This window comes from Sorghum bicolor, chromosome 3 (assembly GCF_000003195.3).
Source record: "Sorghum bicolor cultivar BTx623 chromosome 3, Sorghum_bicolor_NCBIv3, whole genome shotgun sequence".
Lineage (NCBI taxonomy): Eukaryota > Viridiplantae > Streptophyta > Magnoliopsida > Poales > Poaceae > Sorghum > Sorghum bicolor.
The window spans coordinates 27,755,749-27,776,169 of NC_012872.2; the positions used below are offsets into that span (position 1 = coordinate 27,755,749).

General features: G+C 42.8%; 1 pseudogene; it reads right to left on the reverse strand.

Annotated features, from left to right (window-relative positions):
• On the reverse strand, positions 3,801 to 5,319 carry LOC8074920 (annotated as a pseudogene).

Sequence of the window (20,421 nt, forward strand, 5' to 3'; positions counted from 1 at the left end):
ACAAATATGGTGTAATTCCAGTTATGTGAAACGATTAGATACGCACAACAGGCTTGAAAAGACCAGACATTACTGATGTGAATACATTGTTAAGTGCTCCCAAAAAAACAAAAGATTTAGGAAAAAGCCTGAACAACTTAAAAACTTCAAGCATAACAAGATTCAGGACAAAACAAGACCTAAGATGATAAAGAAACATGAACAAAACTAGGCTACTTAGTGTTCATAATCTCCATAGCTTCACACCAGATCTGAACCATGTCCTCCATAACTTTGGACCTGATTCATGTGATGAGGACATTGCCACGCTGGATACGTTGACACCATCGTCTTTTCCAAGTTGCAATTCATCTCCAACTCAGCTACCACGTCACTCTCGAATTCAGTAAACATGTTGTCAGTGTTTTGATCATAACTTCTTCATACGACATCAAAATGGGGTGATCTTGGACTCGTTGGAAAGGGGACAACAACGCTATCGTTTTGGATCTGGTCCCAACTCCAGATCTTTCATGGATTAATCTTTATGTCCACAACAAGGTGCTGCATCACCTATTTTGAGTCAACTTGGTCATGTATCCAATTCGGGTCTTAAGCCCATGTTGTGCATGCCTCCCCCTGGTCGCCTCCAACCCTAGGTTGCTTCTCCTTTATATTCCACGCAGCTGCCACTGTTTAGACTTGGGTTTTGTTTAGAGTTTAGTTTTCCATCGAGAAACTGAATCGTTCATTGTAAGTGTGGTGACAAATCCTTTTACAGTCATCTAGGCCCCCCGTTATTGATCTCCTCCACTATGTTGATTAGTCCTTTGGAACTGAGTTCTTGAACCCTCATTTGAATATTTGCGTCATTCATATCTGCAATTTCAGATTGCGTGTTTATTCTTTCTTGCTTGTGTTCTTCGATTCGCTTGCAGAAACAACCTTCATGGCGAGGTCAATCAAGTTGTGCTTGGTTGATAACCAACGGAGCAGTGGTGTAACGGTTGCAGGGTTCGAATCGTGCTGATTTGACGCCAGACCGCCAACGTCGAGTTCTCCACAATCAAATTTACAAATTACCTCTCGGAAGATCAGGCCTGACCCTTATCATTTGGTATTAGAGCTCTCAGGTTTACCGCGAGGTATAATCTCGTTTGCCCTAGATTCATATTTGTTCATTACCTACAGTCCATAAAAGCCCAAAAATATTTAATTTTCCACTGTCCTATCACCCATTGTGCCTTGCAATGTCGTTTTCAGATTTGCTTTATTGAGTTTGTGTCCGTGGTTGAGTCTAGTTGCTGGTTTTGATTGTGTTCGTCGTCGTAGTTGATCCTAAGGCATATTTAGATTGGGAGCTTGCTGTTCAACAAAAATTTGCTTCTCATAATGTGCCTGCTGAGCATAGAATTAGACTTGCTACTAGTGAGTTTACTAATTTTGCTTTGTTTTGGTGGAGTCATCTTTGCAATACTAATAATGCTGCTGCTGTACCTCAAAACTGGAATGCTCTAAAACAACGTATGAAATCTCGTTTTGTTCATCCTTATTATCAACGTGATTTACGTCTTAAACTGTAAACTTTAAAGCAAGCAGATAAAAGCATAGAAGCATACTATCAAGAATTGCTTATTGGTGATGCTGATGCTAGTGCTGTATTCTTTGGTGGTTTAAATCATGATATCTAGAACATTCTTGATTACAAAGAATGGCATAATTTTTCCCAATTGTATCATCGTGCTATAAAGGCAGAACATAAAGTACAGGGATGCAAGCAACACCAGACTTTCAGGTCTAATAATGGGAGAAATTTTTAGCAGCGTTCCTAGCCAGAGACGCTCACACCTGCATTTTCTTCTAGAGTAAGTAAATTGTCTAATGTGCAGCCCCCATAGCTGAAGAAAGGTGCCACTCTAGGTGTTTCCACTAGTTCCTCCTCGCCCAGTGCTAAAATCATTTGCCATTGATGCAAAGGCATGGGATATGCCGTGAAGGATTGCCCTAGTCGTCGCACTTTCATTGCTACCGAGGATGGATATGTAAGTGCTAGTGATGTTGAAGATGATTTAGCCCTTGCTGCTAATATTGCTGTAGATCCCCTCGAGGGCTATCAAGACATGGAGCCCATCGCCATTGACTCCGTTACTGCCTCCGCGGGCTATCCTAGCCTTCTTGTGCAGCGTGTGTTGAGTTCACGTGTGGTACATGACAAAGATAAGCAGATCCAGCACCACAATTTGTTCCACATATATCTTATTGTACAGGGTTGTCGTGTTCTCACCATCATTGGTAGCGAGAGTTGCAACAACTTGGTGAGTTCAGATTTGGTTGAGAAGCTTGGCTTAACCACACGACAACATTCGTATCCATATAAACTTCAATGGTTCAATAATAGTGGTAAGACTAAGGTAACTAAATCAGCCCGCATTAGTTTCTTTACCGGTTGTTATCATGATACTGCTGATTTTGATGTTGTGCCTATGAAAGCTTGTTCAATTTTGTTAGGACGTCCATGGAAATTTGATAATGATGCTTTACACCATGGTAGATCTAATACATACACTTTCATACATAAGAACAAGAACATTACTTTGTTGCCTTTGTCACCAATGGATATTGTTAAACATGCTAAAGAGATAAACAATAAACCTTCCATAGACCTTGATAAAAAAATGAAAATAAGTTACATGGAGGTGCTTTACTTGCTACAACTTCTATTACTACTGCGTTATGTGATAATCCAGATGCACCATGTTATACTATGCTTTGTCAACCTATTATGTCTTGTGCATTGCCTGCTATCACTAACCTTTTGCAGCAGTTTGTTGATGGGGAAGAGTCGAGGACGACTCCAATTCTAGAAGGAGGGGATGATGAGGACATTGCCAAGATGGAGTCGAGGAAGACTCCAATTCAAGAGCAGGAGGATGATGAGTACATTGCCACGCTGGATACGTTGACACCATCATCTTTCCCAAGATGCAATTCATTTCCAATCAGCTACCACGTCACTCTCGGATTCAGCAAATATGTCGTCATTGTTTTGATCATAACTTCTTCATACGATATCGAAACGGGGTGATCTTGGACCTGTTGGAAAGGGGACAACGACGCCGTCGATTTGGATCTGGTCCCAGCTCTAGATTATTCGTGGATTAATCTTTACGTCCACGACAAGGTGTTGTGTCACCTATTTTGGGCCAACTTGGTCATGTATCGAATTTGGGCCTTAAGCCCACGTTGTGGGCGCCTCCCCCTGGTTGCCTCCAACCCTAGGTCGCTTCTCCTTTATATTCCATGCAGCCGCCGCTGTTTAGACTTGGGTTTTGTTTAGAGTTTTGTTTTCCATCGAGAAACTGAATCGTTCATTGTAACTGTGGTGACAAATCCTTTTACAATGATCTAGTGCCCTCGTTCTTGATCTCCTCCACTATGTCGATTAGTCATTTGGAAATGAGTTCTTGAACCCTCATTTTAATATTTGCGTCATTCATATCTGCAATTTTAGATTGTGTGTTTATTCTTTCTTACTTTTGTTATTCGATTCACTTGCAGGAACAGCCTTCTTGGCAAGGTCAACCAAGTTGTGCTTGGTTGATAACCAACTGAGGAGTGGTGTAATGGTTGTAGGGTTCGAATCATGCTGATTTGAAGCCGGATCGCCAACGTCGAGTTATTCGCAATCGAATTTACCAATTACCTCTCAGAAGATCGGGCCTGACCCTCATCACCATATCACAACATACACCTCGCCTCATGCCTCTAGCCTTGGGCACCTGAATCTGATCTGTGATAAAACCTTCCTCTATCATAGGTCATCATACCCCAATCCTCTGTCGTAGGTCATCAATAATTGAAGGAAACTCGTGACCCAACTTGACAAAACCCTTGGTCAACACAGCCTTCTTGAAATTATCCTCTAATGCAAAGAAGTCAATGCACTTGTTCTTCAACTCCACGCAGCTGTACATTTCAGCACAATGTAAGATTCCAGCAACCGTGTTTACAGATGCCCCTTCCCACAATTTCTACGCACACATAAGCTTAAGCCGGTCCAATGCGTACCGATCAGCCGCAGCTAGCAGATGCTGCACCATCTCAAAAGGAGAGTCGCCAAGCAAGTCAGCTCGTGGGAAGACATCTGTGTCAACAAACCGAAGCATGGCTCTAAATATTGAAGGGGTAATGTCGCGTAGGGGGATGGACGACATTGTGGACTCATCCAGATGGCCAACGAGTTGGGCTTTCAAAACTGACGAATGGGCAGCAAGCACCACTTGATGTGCATGGACTGTCTCAGTTCCAATGATGAATGAGACATCTGTCCCATCCAAACTATCGAACAGTGAGCCAAAATGTTTTCCCATTTCTGAAGCTGGCACAGGAATAGATCTATCACAAAAAACCATGACAACACATGTAAAGGTGAAATGTCCATCTGTAACAAACTTTTCCTCGAGATCAGTCTAAAAAATTTTGTGCATCGCGGATTCACGAGAGCCATCTTGGAACAGATGAAGGTCAAAAGGTGCATAAGATGCTCCCCTGCATGCAGCCATATCACGTGGCTGGCCATCCCGGTGCAGTAAGAACGCCTCAAACTTGGCATAGATGCTTTCAGCAGATGCACTCACCAGCTCAAGGAGGACAATGAGTTGGCGGTAATTAGCCTGGTCAGACTCACAAAAGAACTTAATCTGCCACGTACGGCCACCAGCGGAGAAAACATTGGAGCAGACAGGCCTGTCAATGTAGCTGTCCTTGATTTGCTCATAGTGTACTTTGCATTTGTGGACAACAGAATCAATGGTCTGCCCCTACCCAGCCAACCGACGTCGCTTGCTCACTACATAAACAGGAATTAAACTGAGTCTAAATCAAAAACAATGTGCCCACGAACACCACATCTAATTCCTCCATTTGCAGAGATTTTTATTTTATTTTTAGATAACAACCATTTGTAGAGGGGAGAAAATTAGCTCACTACCATTAAAAGATTGCATCTTTAGAAAAATACCATTGAAAGATCAAGTTGTTGAAAACTACCATTAAAAGGTTTCACTTCAACGGGTTTCTAAAATTGCCGTTAACAATGTTAGTTGAAGAGGTAAAACATAATAAAAAAATGGATCCAACAAAGGCAAACATGAAGGTTTCCTGGCATCCAGGCCCACGCACTCAAAAGGAAGCCTTCCAGTCCAGGCTGTACGTGCACGCAGGCAAAAATATTTGCACCAACCTCCTGACCGCGAGCTCACGACCTCCTGTGGTGCTCCTCTCGTCGGTGGTGACGCTCCTCTTCCATCGGCGACGATGGCAGCGGAGGCAACTCTCCATGGTGCGCCCTTCTCCCTCCTCTATGTTCTTCTTGTGTTGTTCTTCCGTGGTCTAAACCAGGAGGTTTTGGGGATTTTGTAGTGATATGAGAAGGGATTGTTGATTTGAGACAAGATGAGCGCTACTGAAATTCTAGAAGGGTAGTCTCCTTTGACACTCTATTCTTCCTATTTGTATCTATTTTGCTCGTATTTTTGTGAATTGGACCTTTTTTCTCTGTTCCATCTTTTTTGAGCTGCATATTACAGGATTGATCCAAAGAATGCTTGTAGAGTAGAGGTCACTGTCAACTCACACTTTAGTACTATACTGGGTAAAAAGATCTACAATAGGGGTAGGGATGTAGGTTGGGTTGTTGATTCAGAAAAGTATTCAATTATTAATCTAGAAAGGGATATTGCTTCGCACTTTACAAGGGACAACAACAAGTAGGCATATTTCTGGGTTGTGAAAGGGATGCATTGGCAATGCAAGTTAATTTCAGACGATCAGCTCCGCAGCTTGCTAAGGGCATCTCAATTGGTAAAATTTATGATGATAGTGGGTAGTCGAGTGGAGAGGAATGAGATGCCTCCTGCAATTAACATGGATGGCGAGGGCATGCCTAATGAAGTGCCACTTGTTGAGCCAGTTGTTGAGAAGATGGATTTGAGGGATTTGAATGGACAGAAGTACCACAATATGGAGCAACCACTGCAGGGCCATGGATCAGAGTGAAGATCTACACTAGGTTGATCCAAAAGTGGTCCCATCTCAGCTAGCACTATGACATCAACAAAAGTGGTCCCATGTCAGCTGAAATTATAGGAACAACATAGGAAGAGAAGACTTATCGGTACAGTGTTGACCTTACCAAAAGAGAATGTGGTTGTGGGCAATGGGAGGTGTCAGGAAAACGAATGTATAGGAACTGAAGCACGCACGAGTGGGATACTCACTATCTACTGCCGGAGGTAGCGCAGGGACCTGAGAGATGACTCACCATGGCAGCTCCTCCGTCCCCCACACTCGTCCTATGTGAACGCGGCCCCGTCACCGCCGTCAACAAACCTCGGCGGGACCTCGCCATCTATTGCCAAACCCACCGCTAGGGTTCGTCTCGCTACTGCGGACTGCAGTCGCAGGCGCAAGAGCGGCCAACTGGGGAACTGGGATTTCTTCTTTTATGGGCAAAGCCCATACGGCTAGGCCTGGTATTGGGGAACAAATGCAACCTTCAGAATTGGGCCCAGATTGGCCCATTATGGGGCATCTGAACATTGTTCATTTTTTTACAAGACAACTCAAACCATTTTACGATTGTGATCATATGACTCAAACCAAGATATGCGGTCTCATGTAAACTAAGGGGAAAATTTCCCAAATCTAAATCTAACTAAAAGTGGACAAGTAAAATTCATTTTCATCTTCTACGAGCTGCATGACGATGCGAACTTCTAAAACTTCACTCTACATAAAAATAAGGCTAAACATGCATGAACTATGATCGACCAGTGGATTCCCGTGAAAAAAAGAAATGGACGTATGGAGGGGGATTTGGTTTGCACGTAGAGCACCAATTAGAAGCCGCGCGCAAATCGCAGTGCTAGAGAAATGTTTGGGTTCGATTGAGACGGAGTAATCAATCAATCAGGGCACAAGGACTAAACCGTTGCAACAAAACTCAGAAATGAATCGCACATGTACTGCATGACATACATCTACCAAATCAAGATCAGATCCAAGTCCAAGTTCATGTTCAGTTGCTAGACATCCACTGCAACTATTATTACATCAGTTTCAGTTGCAATATGCTCTTCAAGCAAGACACGTGGGCTGCAGGCTATGGTTGTCGCTGGCGAGCGACGTGTGCTGGGAAGGAACAAGAGAGGGAGAGGAGGAGATGGAGAGCTCGTGATCTCGAGTGTTGTGGTGGTGCAGAGGTGCGGGATCGATGGCCAGATGGGTGCTCTGTTTTAGCCAAAACTAGTTAGGATGAAGGGAACCTAATTTGGTTCGAAACACTAAGGCACTTCAGGTTACCTAATTCAATTTCTAGAAACCTAATTAGGTTCGAAACCAGTGAAGCCTAATTCCTTTCTTTGTAACCCAATTAAGTTGCAATGAAAGCAATTAGATCATATGGAACCGAATTAAGTTCTTAAAGCCTAATTTAGTTTTGGATCGGCGACGACGGCATGTGGCTCTGTGGCTAGCATGCGTTTGATGGGAATGAGTGTGTGTGAGGAAGACGAAGAGGGAGAACTCACGATGGCCGGGTGTGGCAGTGGTGCGGGATAGATAGCGATGGCCGGGTGGTCTGTTTTATATAGAGGGAAATGGGCACGGGATACAGGAGACGGAGGAGCTAGATAGCAAGGCGAGTGGGCCACGTGGCCAGGTTTCATCCCAGGGAAGATTCATCATTCGCCGTTGGCTTGCGCTTGCAGGTGTGGTGGTCGCGTCCGTCGTGGGTTGGATTAGAGGGGAGACCATGTCCATGTCCATATATGGTTGGACCTAGAGTTAGTGAACCACTCTACCGCGTGTACAGGGCCGAATTAGCTGCCCCCCTGAGTTGGGCATTGGGCCCTGGACATGAACTACGGGCAGAGCCGGCGAGGTGATTTTTTTGGCAAAGGGCAAACCAATTTTGTCAATTTATTAAGAGCGTATATGTGTTTTATAGACAACATGTACAGTTTTATAAAAGATGACCTGTACATTTGTCCTAAAGAGATTAGGATAGGGAAACTCTAATTCGTTCACAATAAACCTAATTAGGTTCCCTGTAGGTTGAAGGGAACCTATTTGGTTGGAAACACTAAGGCACCAAATTATCTAACACTATCACCGTCTACTAGATAAAACAATTGTAAGTGTTGGGGAATAAAACTCCAGAAAAACAAATGCACATATTTATATGGAGATCAGATAAAATTGCAGTCTTTAGGAAGCCAACGGCCAAAAAAGAAACAAAGCACTACATTTCATCCCCCTCCCCCCACCCACCCGCAACCCCCACCCGGTAAATCGAGTACATACTAATCATGTAACTCCGTGGTGTACAAGAACATCACGTACCTGAGCTCTTGTAGTGCACAGTTCTTGTTTGAGTTGAGCTAATTCTTGTTTGAGTTGAGCTACCTGAGCTCTTGTAGTGCAGAGTTCTAGCTTGTTTGACTTGAATTGCCTCACCTCTTGTAGTGCACAGTCAGTGAGTCAGAGAGGGTACTTTTTTGTCTCTTGATTGTAATTGGCATATTTTGCCTTTACCTTATATTTAATAAAATTCTAGTAGGGGCTTTAAAACCCCTCCTGTTTCATCAAAAAAGTGAGTCGGAGAGGACGCCGACGATATCTCGCCATCGGCGAGCCCTCCAGCCAAGCCCTTCGCACCTAATGTGTACACATCTTCTAAGAAAGATATACAACACAACATTCAGCATATAAAGCAATGACAGAGCAACCTTTCAGTGTAGTTGCTGAAATATCCTTGTCTTTAACATACAGATTGACAAACTGAATATATAATACATGTATCTAGCTCCTGGTACCTGGCATTTATTACTTACAAACCAACTCACTGAGTCTCTAACGTACAAATTAACACACTGATTTTATAGTACATACAACACATAAGGTTTCAATCTTATCTACGAATCTGCTTCTCCCTAAAATGTAACTTCAGCAGAAGTAGGTCGAAACCACATTGAAAGTTGTCTAATAGTTTTTGATTTTTCGTAGCTCAGATTTCGAAAAGGGTCATAGTAGAAGTCATACATATAAATTCCCTTCTTTACCTCGAACAATGTCACGTCAGCATCGAGCGTGTGCGACAAATAAACACAAATGCCCTCAAGACATTCTTTTTCATCAATATAATCGTCTTCGTATTTTTCTTCCAAGTACTTACGAACGTCGAGGCAGCAAGGATAGTTGGCTCCTACGAAAAGCGAGTAACAACCATCACCCAGTTCTGCATTGTTTCCCATCTCTTCGTCAGAATGTCCTGCTGGAAGACGATGCAGCGACGTGGAATGAAACTGTAGTGTGGCCGAACAACTTGATACAACCGTTCTTCTTCGAATCCTGGATCATCTTTCACGCCATTCATAAAAACGACTTGAAGATATAAGTCGCGTTTGCATGTGGCCAGGTAAAATACAGAATCATCAATATCTCGGTCAATAACCACAAGCGGACCATCTATCACTACAGGGTCGGCATCAGCGCCGTCTTCCAACTTCCAAGACCAGATATCACCATCATCAGTCACAGCCATCACCTTGCCATGGATTATACAGACATCAGTGTATCTATGTAGTATACTTTCTTCTAGATTCTTCAATCGAATCCATATTGTTGGGGTTAGTCACACATCGGGTACCGCTATGACAGCTACCATCTACAACCTGTACGCCGAGAATAGAGCGATGGCCTTGCAGCCATATTCATGTCTTGGTGTCTGGCATAATGCAACCTTCCGTAACATAACATCAGGCAACCAATCATCGGATGACAGTTGGCCACCAAGTCCAAGTTCAAATAGGCTCAAGCACACACAGCAGGATGTCGAGAATGCACAGGCACGATGTGTATTTCGGGAATCATTGTAGTAATCAGGTTGAGTAGTTCAAGATTGCACCTTAAGTCTATGGTGACCAACCAGTCATCTTTGCCACCTACCCAAGCCCGATTCTTCAACCCATCGCAATCATCATAGTAAGATTATTTGACTATGTCGTGGAGGCCAAAATCACCATGCTCGTCTTCATTGTCTATGTCTATGTCCGGGCAACAAATGTCGTGAAGGCCGAAAACACCATGCTCGTCTTCTTTGTCTACGTCAACTCTTTTTGGGCGCAGACTAGACGTAATCAACGCCGGAGTCCTCGATGGAAGGCGATTGCGATTATTTCTCTTGACACCCTTCGCCCAGTCCTTACAAACCAAACAAAAGCGAATCACGCTGATGGGATCACTATGATCGAAGACAACACTAGACATCTCCAAAGGCAAGTTTTTCCATACAACACTGTGCTCCACGATCGTTTGCTTCTCCTTTGTGGCATCATGGGACAACTCCTCGAATCTGCTTTCATGCCCCGTAGGATGCACCGATGAATTCTCCTACTTGGCGTTGGTGGCCAAGCAGCAGATCAAAGAATCGTTGCCGGCATTGTCCTCCCTGAAATGCTTACTGGAATGCTCTCCCGAATCACTCATGGTGGAATATAGTTAGCAATGGCGCCGACCTAGTTTGCATCGAGGGTTCCGAAGAAAATATGAAGCGGCGGACTGTTTCTATGCGCTTATATTGTTTCACAACCGTAGAACTGACGCGATGGTTTATGTATTCAGATTACATAAGATCATTTAGGCACAACCACAATGATTTTCTTTTCTTTTTTCTTTTTTTGGAACTCCGAATGGGCTATAGCCTCGTACTCTGATATGTTGAGACAGTTTCAATTTCTTGTACAATGTAACGTAACTAAGCAGCATGCAAACTGCTACCCAAAACAGCAGGTGCTCCGCCCTTTCTCTTCATACCCTGGTTCCCCTCTAGTCTGTCCACCTAAGTTCACTAGTTATTTGACCGCTACACCAAAACAGCAGGTGCTCCAGCCTTTCTCTTCCTGCCTTGGTTCCCCTTCTTCGACGGTACGTAGCACACGACCTCATTGTCAAAATCGTAGGTATTCTCTGCATGCGCCTCTAAGCATAATGTTGAACTATATTAAGAACAAAGTATTTAAACATAAACGACATCATCATTCACTATTATAGAAACTTAGAACTTACTTCCTGTGAAATATAGATAAGCAACTTCTGCAGTGGCATCTTCAATTTATAATAGTATTGTGGCCTCACAAATCTTTCCCCATGTATGGTTAGGGTAGAGGTCAAACCCAAGCCGCCATGGCTTACCTTGCGAGAGAATTGAGCGCACGGCGCCGCCGCCTGAGTCGTTATCGATCGCGACTGCGCGAGAGAGGAGACGGGGAAAGAAAAAGAGCACACTCCATACTATTTTAACTCTATGTTGACCTTAATACACATGTGTTGATCTGTATGAAAATGAAACATTTTCAAGAGAAGTTGCTGAAACAAAATGGACCAGCACTGTGCAAGCCAAAACGGACCAGCACTGTGCAAGCCAAAACGGACTATCGGTGTTGCCTTTAGAAATCTATTGACTTATTAACAAGTATGTTGATGGTTACTCTGTGTTGACCTTAATACACATGTGTTGATCTGTATGAAAATATAGCATTTTTAAGAGATGTTGTTGAGCCAAAATGGACCAGCACTGTGCTAGCCAAAACAGACAAGCACTGTGCCAGGCTGCCAGCTAGAACGAACTATCGGTGTTGCCTTTATAAATCTGTAGACTTATTCATAAGTACGTTGATTATACCTCTATGTTGACCTTACTACTTATGTGTTGATCTGTATAAAAATATAGCATTTTTAAGAGATGTTGCTGAGTGAAAACGGACCAACACTGTGCCAGCCAAAACGGACAAGCACTGTGCCAGCCATAATGGACTATCTGTGTTGCCCTTAGAAATCTGTTGACTTATTCGTAAGTATAAAATGGTAATCTAGCAACACACTATTGGTGTTGCCTTTAGAAGTCTATGACTTATTCATAAGTACGTTGATTGTAACTCTATGTTGACCTTACAACACATGTGTTGATCTGTACGAAAATGTAGCGTTTTTAAGAGATGTTGCTGAGCCAAAACGGACCAGCGGTGTGCCAGCTAGAACGGACTATCGGTGTTGCCTTTAGAAATCTGTTGACTTATTCATAACTATGTTTATTGTAACTCTATGTTGACCTTAATACACATGTGTTGATCTGTATGAAAATGTAGCGGTTTTAAGATATGTTGCTGAGACAAAACAAACGAGCACTGTGCCAACAAGAACGAACTATCGGTGTTGCCTTTAGAAATCGGTTGCCTTATTAACAAGTACATTGATTGTAACTTGCCATCCGAGCGGCCGGACCGAAGACGCCGTCCGAGCGGAGGGCGGGAGTTTTCTCACGCTGCTCGAGCGAGCTCACGTGCAGCCTATCACGTACGTACTAGGTATGTATTCTTTCTTTTTTTGTTTCTTTTTTATTTTTATTTTTTATTTATATATTTCTTTTTGTTTTATGCTATACTTTATTACTAGTTTTATTTTATTCTATTTCTTTCATTTCTTTTTTCTTTTCTTTTCTTTTCTTTTCTTTTCTTTCCTTTCCTTTTTCTTATTATCTTTTATGTCCTTTCTTCAAACATGATTTTGTTTCTTTTTTTTTGTTATGTTTTTAGCGATGTTCTATTATTTATTTAATCATGTTCTATCGTATATTAGGCGATGTTCTAATATGTTTTTTGACGATGTTCTATCATGTGTTTAGTGATATTATAATATGTTTCTAACGATGTTCTATCATGTATTTAGCAATGTTCTATCATGTGTGTAGCGATGTTCTATCATGTTAATAGTGATGTTCTATCATATGTTTAGCGATGTTCTATCATCATTTAGGAGCAACCACATTGATTTTTTTTTGGAACTGCCGAATAGGCAATAGCCAAACTCATATGTTGAGGCAGTTTCAATTCCACGACAGGGATTGGGTTCACACGTAGAGCACCAATTAGACGTCGCGCGTAAATCGCAGTGCTAGAAAAATGTTTGGGTTCGATTGAGACGGAGTAATCAATCAATCAGGGCATAAGGACTGAATCGTTGCCACAAAACTCATAAATGAATCGCACATGTACTGCATGACATACATCTACCAAATCAATATCAGATCCAAGTCCAAGTTCATGTTCAGTTGCTAGACATCCACTGCAACTATTATTACATCAGTTTCAATTGCAATATGCTCTTCAAGCAAGACAGGTGGGCTGTGGGCTGTGGCTGTCGCTGGCGAGTGTCTTGTGCTGGGAAGGAACGAGAGAGGGAGAGGAGTAGATGGAGAGCTCATGATCTCGAGTGTTGTGGTGGTGCGGAGGTGCGGGATCGATGTCCAGATGGGTGCTCTGTTTTAGCCGAAACTAATTAGGATGAAGGGAACTAATTTGGTTCGAAACACTAAGGCACTCTAGGCCACCTTATTCAGTTTCCAGGAACCTAATTTGGTTCGAAACCAGTGAAACCTAATTCCTTTCTTTGTAACCCGATTAAGTTGCGATGAATGCAATTAGGTCAAATGGAACCGAATTAAGTTCTAGAAGCCTAATTCGGTTTTGGATCGGCGATGACGGTATGTGGCACTGTGTCTATCATGCATTTGATGGGAACGAGTGTGTGTGAGGAAGACGAAGAGGGAGAACTCACAATGGCTAGGTGTGGCGTTGGTGTGGGATAGATAGCGATGGCTGGGTGGCCTATTTTATATAGAGGGAAGTGAGCACGAGATACAGGAGACGGAGGAGCCGGATAGCAAGGCGAGTGGGCCACGTGGCCGGGTTTCATCCTAGGGAAGATTCGTCGTTCACCGTTGGCTTGCGCTTGTAGTTGTGGTGGCCGCGTCCTTCGTGGGTTGGATCAGAGGAGAGACCGTGTCCATGTTCATGTAGTGGCGGACCTAGAGTTAGTCAGCCACTCAACCACGTGTACAGGGCCGAATTAGCTGCCCTCTGGGCTGGGCATTGGGCACTGGACATGAACTACGGGCAGGGCTGGCGAGGTTATTTTTTTGGCAATGGGCAAACCAATTTTGTCAATTTATTAAGATCGTATATGTGTTTTATAGATGACATGTACAATTTTATAAAAGATGATCTGTACATTTGTCATAAAGAGATTAGGATAGGGAAACTCTAATTCAGTTCACGGTAAACCTAATTAGGTTCCCTAAGGTTGAAGGGAACCTATTTGGTTGGAAACACTAAGGCACCTAATTATATAAAACTATCACCGTCTACTAGATAAAACAATTGTATGTGTCAGGGAACAAAACTCTGGAAAAACAAATGGACATATTTGTATAGAGATCAGTTAAAATTGCAGTCTTCAGGAAGCAAACCGCAAAAAAAGAAACAAATCACTACATTTCATCCCCCTCCCCCCCACCCACCCCCACCCCAGTAAATCGATTACATACTAATCATGTAACTGAGTTGTGTTCGAGAATATCACGTACCTCAGTTCTTGCAGTGCAAAGTTCTTGTTTGAGTTGAGCTACTTCTTGTTTGAGTTGAGCTACCTGAGCTCTTGCAGTGCAGAGTTCTAGCTTGTTTAACTTGAATTGCCTCAGATATTGTAGTGCACAGTCAGTGAGTCAGAGAGGAAGGGAGAGGACGCCGGTGATATCTCGCCGTCGGCGAGCCCTTCGGCCAAGCCCTTGGCACCTAATGTGAAGACATCTTCTAAGAAAGATATACAACAATATACAGCACAACATTCAGCGTATAAACCAATGACGGAGCATCCTTTTAGTGTAGTTTCTGAATTATCCTTGTCTTTAACATATAGATTGACAAACTAAATATATAATACATGTATCTAGCTCCTTGTACCTGGCATTTATTACTCACAAACCAACTCACTAAGTCCCTAAGGTACAAATTAACACACTGATATTATAATACATACAACACATAAGGTTTCAATCTTATCTACGCATTTGCTTCTCCCTAAGATGTAACTTCAGTAGAAGTAGGTCGAAACCATATTGGAAGCTATCTAATAATTTTCATTTTTTCGTAGCTCAGAATTCAGAAAGGGTCATAGTAGAAGTCACACATACAAATTCCCTTCTTTACCTCGAACAATGTCACGTCAGCATACAACGTGTCCGACAAATAAACACAATTGCCCTCAAGACATTCTTTTTCATCAATATAATCGTCTTTGTCTTTTTCTTCCAAGTACTTATGAACGTCGAGGTAGTAAGGATAGTTGGCTTCGACAAAAAGCGAGTAACAACCATCACCCAGATTCTGCATTGTTTCCCATCTCTTCGTCAGAATGTCCTGCTGGAAGACGATGCAGCAACGTGGAATGAAACTATAGTCTGGCCGAACAACTCGATTCAACCGTTCTTCTTCGAATCCTGGATGATCTTTCTCGCCATACATACAAACAACTTGAAGATATAAGTCGGGTTTGCATTTGGCCAGGTAACATACAGAACCATCAATATATCGGTCAATAACCACAAGCGGACCATCTATCACTACGAGGTCGGCATTAGCGTCATCTTCCAATTTCCAAGACCAGATATCACCATCATCAGTCACAGCCATCACCTTGCCATGGATTATACAGACATCAGTGTATCTACATAGTATACTTTCTTTTGGATTCTTCAATCGAATTCATATTGTTGGGGTTAGTCGCACATCGGGTACCACTATGACAGCAACCATCTGCAACGGGTACGCTGAGAATAGAGCGACGGCCTTGTAGCCATATTCATGTCTTGGTGTCTGGCATAATGCAACCTTCTGTAACATAACATCAGGCAACCAATCATCGGATGGCGGTTGGCCGCCAAGTCCAAGTTCAAACAGGCTACTCAAGCACACACCAGGATGTCGAGAATGCATAGGCACGACGTGTCTTCCGGGAATCGTTGCAAATGATGGCAATGTAATTCGACTCCCAGTAATTAGGTTGAGAAGTTCAAGATTGCACCTTCAGTCCGTGGTGACCAACCAATCATCTTTGCCGCCTACCCTAGACCGATTCTTCAGCCCATCGCAATCACCGTAGTAAGATTCTTGACTACGTCATGAAGGCCGAAATCACCATGCTTGTCTTCATTGTCTACGTCTCTTTCTGGGCAACCAATGTCATGAAGGCCGGAACCACCATGATCGTCTTCATTGTCTATGTCAACTCTTTCCGGGCATAGACCAGACGTAATCAATGCTGGAGTCCCCGATGGAAGGCGACTGTGATAATTGATCTTGGCACCATTCGTCAAGTCCTTAGAAACGGAACGGAAGCGAATCACACTGATGGGATCACCTTGATCCAAGACAACACCAGACATCTCCAAAGGCAAGTTTTTCCATACAACACTGTGCTCCATGATCATTTGCTTCTCCTTTGTGGCATCTTGGGACAACTCCTCGAATCTGCTTTCATGCCCCGTAGGATGCACCAGTGAATTCTCCTGCTTGGTGTTGGTGGCCAAGCAGCAGATCGAAGAATCATTGCCAGCATCGTCCTCCCTGAAACGCTTACTGGAAGGCTCTCCCGAATCACTCATGGTGGAATATAGTCAGCAATGGCACCGACTTAGTTTGCATCAATGGTTCAAAAGAAAATATGAAGCGGCGGACTGTTTCTATGCACTTATATTGTTTCGCAACCGCAGAGCTGACGCAACGGTTTACGTACTCAGATTACATTAGATCATTTAGGCGCAACCACATTGATTTTCTTTTCTCTTTTCTTTTTTTTGGAACTACCGAATGGGCAATAGCCTCGTACTCTGATACTTTGAGACAGTTTCAATTCCTCATACAATGTAACGTAACTAAGCAGCATGCAAACCGCTACCCCAAAATAGCAGGTGCTCTGGCCTTTCTCTTCCTGCCCTGGTTCCCCTCTAGTCTGTCCACCTAAGTTCACTAGTTATTTGACCGACACCCCAAAACAGCAGGTGCTCCAGCCTTTCTCTTCCTGCCCTGGTTCCCCTTCTTTGGGGGTATGTAGCATGACCTCATTGTCAAAATCATAGGTATTCTCTGCATGCCAGCCACTGAGCGTAATGTTGAATGATATTAAGAACAAAGTATTTAAACATAAATGACATCGCCATTCGCTATTACAGATACCTAGAACTTACTTCCTATGAAATATAGATAAGCAACTTCTGCAGCGGCATCTTCAGCCATCTTCAATTTATAATAGTATTGTGGGCTCACAAATCTTTCCCCATGTATGGTTAGGGTAGAGGTAAAACCCAAGCCACCATGGCTTACCTTGTGAGAGAATGGAACACATGACGCTGCCGCCCGAGTCGTTGTCGAGCGCGACTACACGAGAGAGGAGACGGGGAAAGAAAAAGAGCACACTCCATACTATTTTAACTCTATGTTGACCTTAATACACATGTGTTGATCTATATGAAAATGTAACGTTTTCAAGAGATGTTGCTGAAACAAAACGGACCAGCACTGTGCAAGCCAAAACGGACTATCGGTGTTGCCTTTAGAAATCTATTGACTTATTAACAAGTACGATGATTGTAACTTTGTGTTGACCTTAATACACATGTGTTGATCTGTATGAAAATGTAGCATTTTTAAGAGATGTTGCTGAGCCAAAATGGACCAGCACTGTGCTAGCCAAAAAGGACCAGCACTGTGCCAGGCTGCTAGATAGAACGGACTATCGGTGTTGCCTTTATAAATCTGTTGACTTATTCATAACTACGCTGATTGTACCTCTATGTTGACCTTACTACATATGTGTTGATCTGTATAAAATTGTAGCATTTTAAGAGATGTTGCTGAGCCAAAATGGACCAGCGGTGTGCCAGCTAGAACGGACTATCGGTGTTGCCTTTAGAAATCTGTTGACTTATTCATAAGTATGTTTATTGTAACTCTATGTTGACCTTAATACACATGTGTTGATCTGTATGAAAATGTAGTGGTTTTAAGAGATGCTGCTGAGACAAAACAGACGAGCACTGTGCTAGCCAGAACGGACTATCGGTGTTGCCTTTAGAAATTTGTTGCCTCATTAACAAGTACGTTGATAATAACTTGCCATCCAAGCGGCCGGACCGAAGACGCCGTCCGAGCGGAGGGCCGGAGTTTTCTCACGCTGCTCAAGCGAGCTCACGTGCAGCCTATCACGTACGTACTAGGTATGTAATCTTTCTTTTTTTGTTTCTTTTTTATTTTTATTTTTTATTTATATATTTCTTTTTGCTTTATGCTATACTTTATTACTCTTTTTATTTTATTCTGTTTCTTTCATTTATTTTTTCTTTTCTTTTCTTTTCTTTCCTTTCCTTTTTCTTATTATCTTTTATGTCATTTGTTCAAACATGATTTTGTTTCTTTTTCTTGTTATGTTTTTAGCGATGTTCTATTATTTATTTAATCATGTTCTATCATATATTAGGCGATGTTCTAATATGTTCTTTGACGATGTTCTATCTTGTGTTTAGTGATATTATAATATGTTTCTAACGATGTTCTATCATGTGTTTAGCGATGTTCTATCATGTGTGTAGCGATGTTCTATCATCTTAATAGTGATGTTCTGTCATGTTTACTAGCGATATTTTGTCATATTTTTAGCGATGTTCTATCATCATTTAGGCACAACCACATTGATTTTTTTGGAACTACCGAATAGGCAATAGCCTCGTACTCATACGTTGAGACAGTTTCAATTCCACAACATGGATTGGGTTCACACATAAAGCACCAATTAGACATCGCGCGCAAATCGCAGTGCTAGAAAAATGTTTGGGTTCGATTGAGACGGAGTAATCAATCAATCAGGGCATAAAGACTGAACCGTTGCAACAAAACTCAGAAATGAATCGCACATGTACTGCATGACATACATCTACCAAATCAAGATCAGATCCAAGTCCAAGTTCATGTTCAGTTGCTAGACATACACTGCAACTATTATTACATCAGTTTCAATTGCAATATGCTCTTCAAGCAAGACAGGTGGGCTGTGGGCTGTGGCTGTCGCTGGTGAGCGGCTTGTGCTGGGAAGGAACGAGAGAGGGAGAGCAATGAGGTCGTTGTCCCGATCTTCACGATGAAGGATAACTAGCTGAAGATCAGCCGATAACTTGCTGCAAGCATCAAGGATAACTAGTGCAACCTGACGACACGCACAAGGAGCCAACCACCGTCTCTATACGGCAGCCTGAACCAAGGATTCGTCCAACCACACTCTCAAAGAACCAACCTACGCAACCTGAACTCGAGGATCAGGAGCATGGATTGGGTGCCGATGATGCGGCCACTTCTGTAATCTCCGCGAAGGAAAACACAAGAGCAAAGGGGTAGAGATCACTCTCTGAATTTGTTAGCACGCAGCTGAACAAAGGGGTTCTGTATTTCAATTATCAAAGTCTGTAGATTACAATGAGTCTTAGGGGGTATTTATACTAGCAACAGCCCTGCTAGATAGGTATGAAAACAAAATAGAGTTTTTGAGGGAAGGCAATGTGAAAGGTCCCCTCGAAATGGATTCCCGAAGTGGCTTCGCGTGACTGTTGGCCTCTAGAGCAGTTTTCAATAAACTGACCATAACTTTTTATTGGGAAGTCCAAATGATGAACCGTTTGTTGGGTGTGAAACTAGACTCCAAGACCTTTCAAGCAATGTATGGCATGCACCACGAAACATTGTAGATTGGTACAGTTTTACTTGGCAAGTTGTACCAACATTCTGTCATGATAGACTGTTGATCTTCTGAGCAGTCTGTACTAATTCTGGTCTGTAGGCAATATGGTGTATCCAAACTGGTCGCCACTAAATTTATTGGATAGTAGACTCGACAAGCTTTCTAACAAGTGCTCATGGGCCTTCATAGCATCTCGGAAGTGAAAGTTATGATCTTTTCTTTCAACTGGTCTGTTTTGCACCGCACTGGTCCGATCTGCCCTTCTTTCAACTTTTCCGTTCTGCACCGTGTTGTTCCAATCCTTGCGGTTCAAGTCACCTCCCTCCTCATGTGTATACCTAAGCACAACCAAAGTAGAACACTTAGGTAGTATAATATTCTCATTAACATTAATAGAACTCTCACAAAGTAGCGCGTTCACCTCTTGTTGTAGCTTCTTGGCTCGGCTACGTGTAATTGCTCCATCAATGGCTTGGGCTGGTGCCGGCGTAGTCGGTGTAGAGGTTGGCCTGGAATTAGAGGGAGCATGCTTGGTTGGGATGTCCTCATCATCCTCCCTCTCTTGAAAAGGAGTCGACCTCGACTCTGATTCTTCTAATCCAAAGAATGGTGTCAAGTCAGCAACATTGAAGGTTGTGCTAACACCATAATCTTCAGGAAGCTCAATCTTGTAGGCATTATCATTGATCCTGGACAGTACTCTGAATGGACCATATCCCCATGGCATCAACTTGGATTTACGCTTCTCAGGAAAGCGGTCTT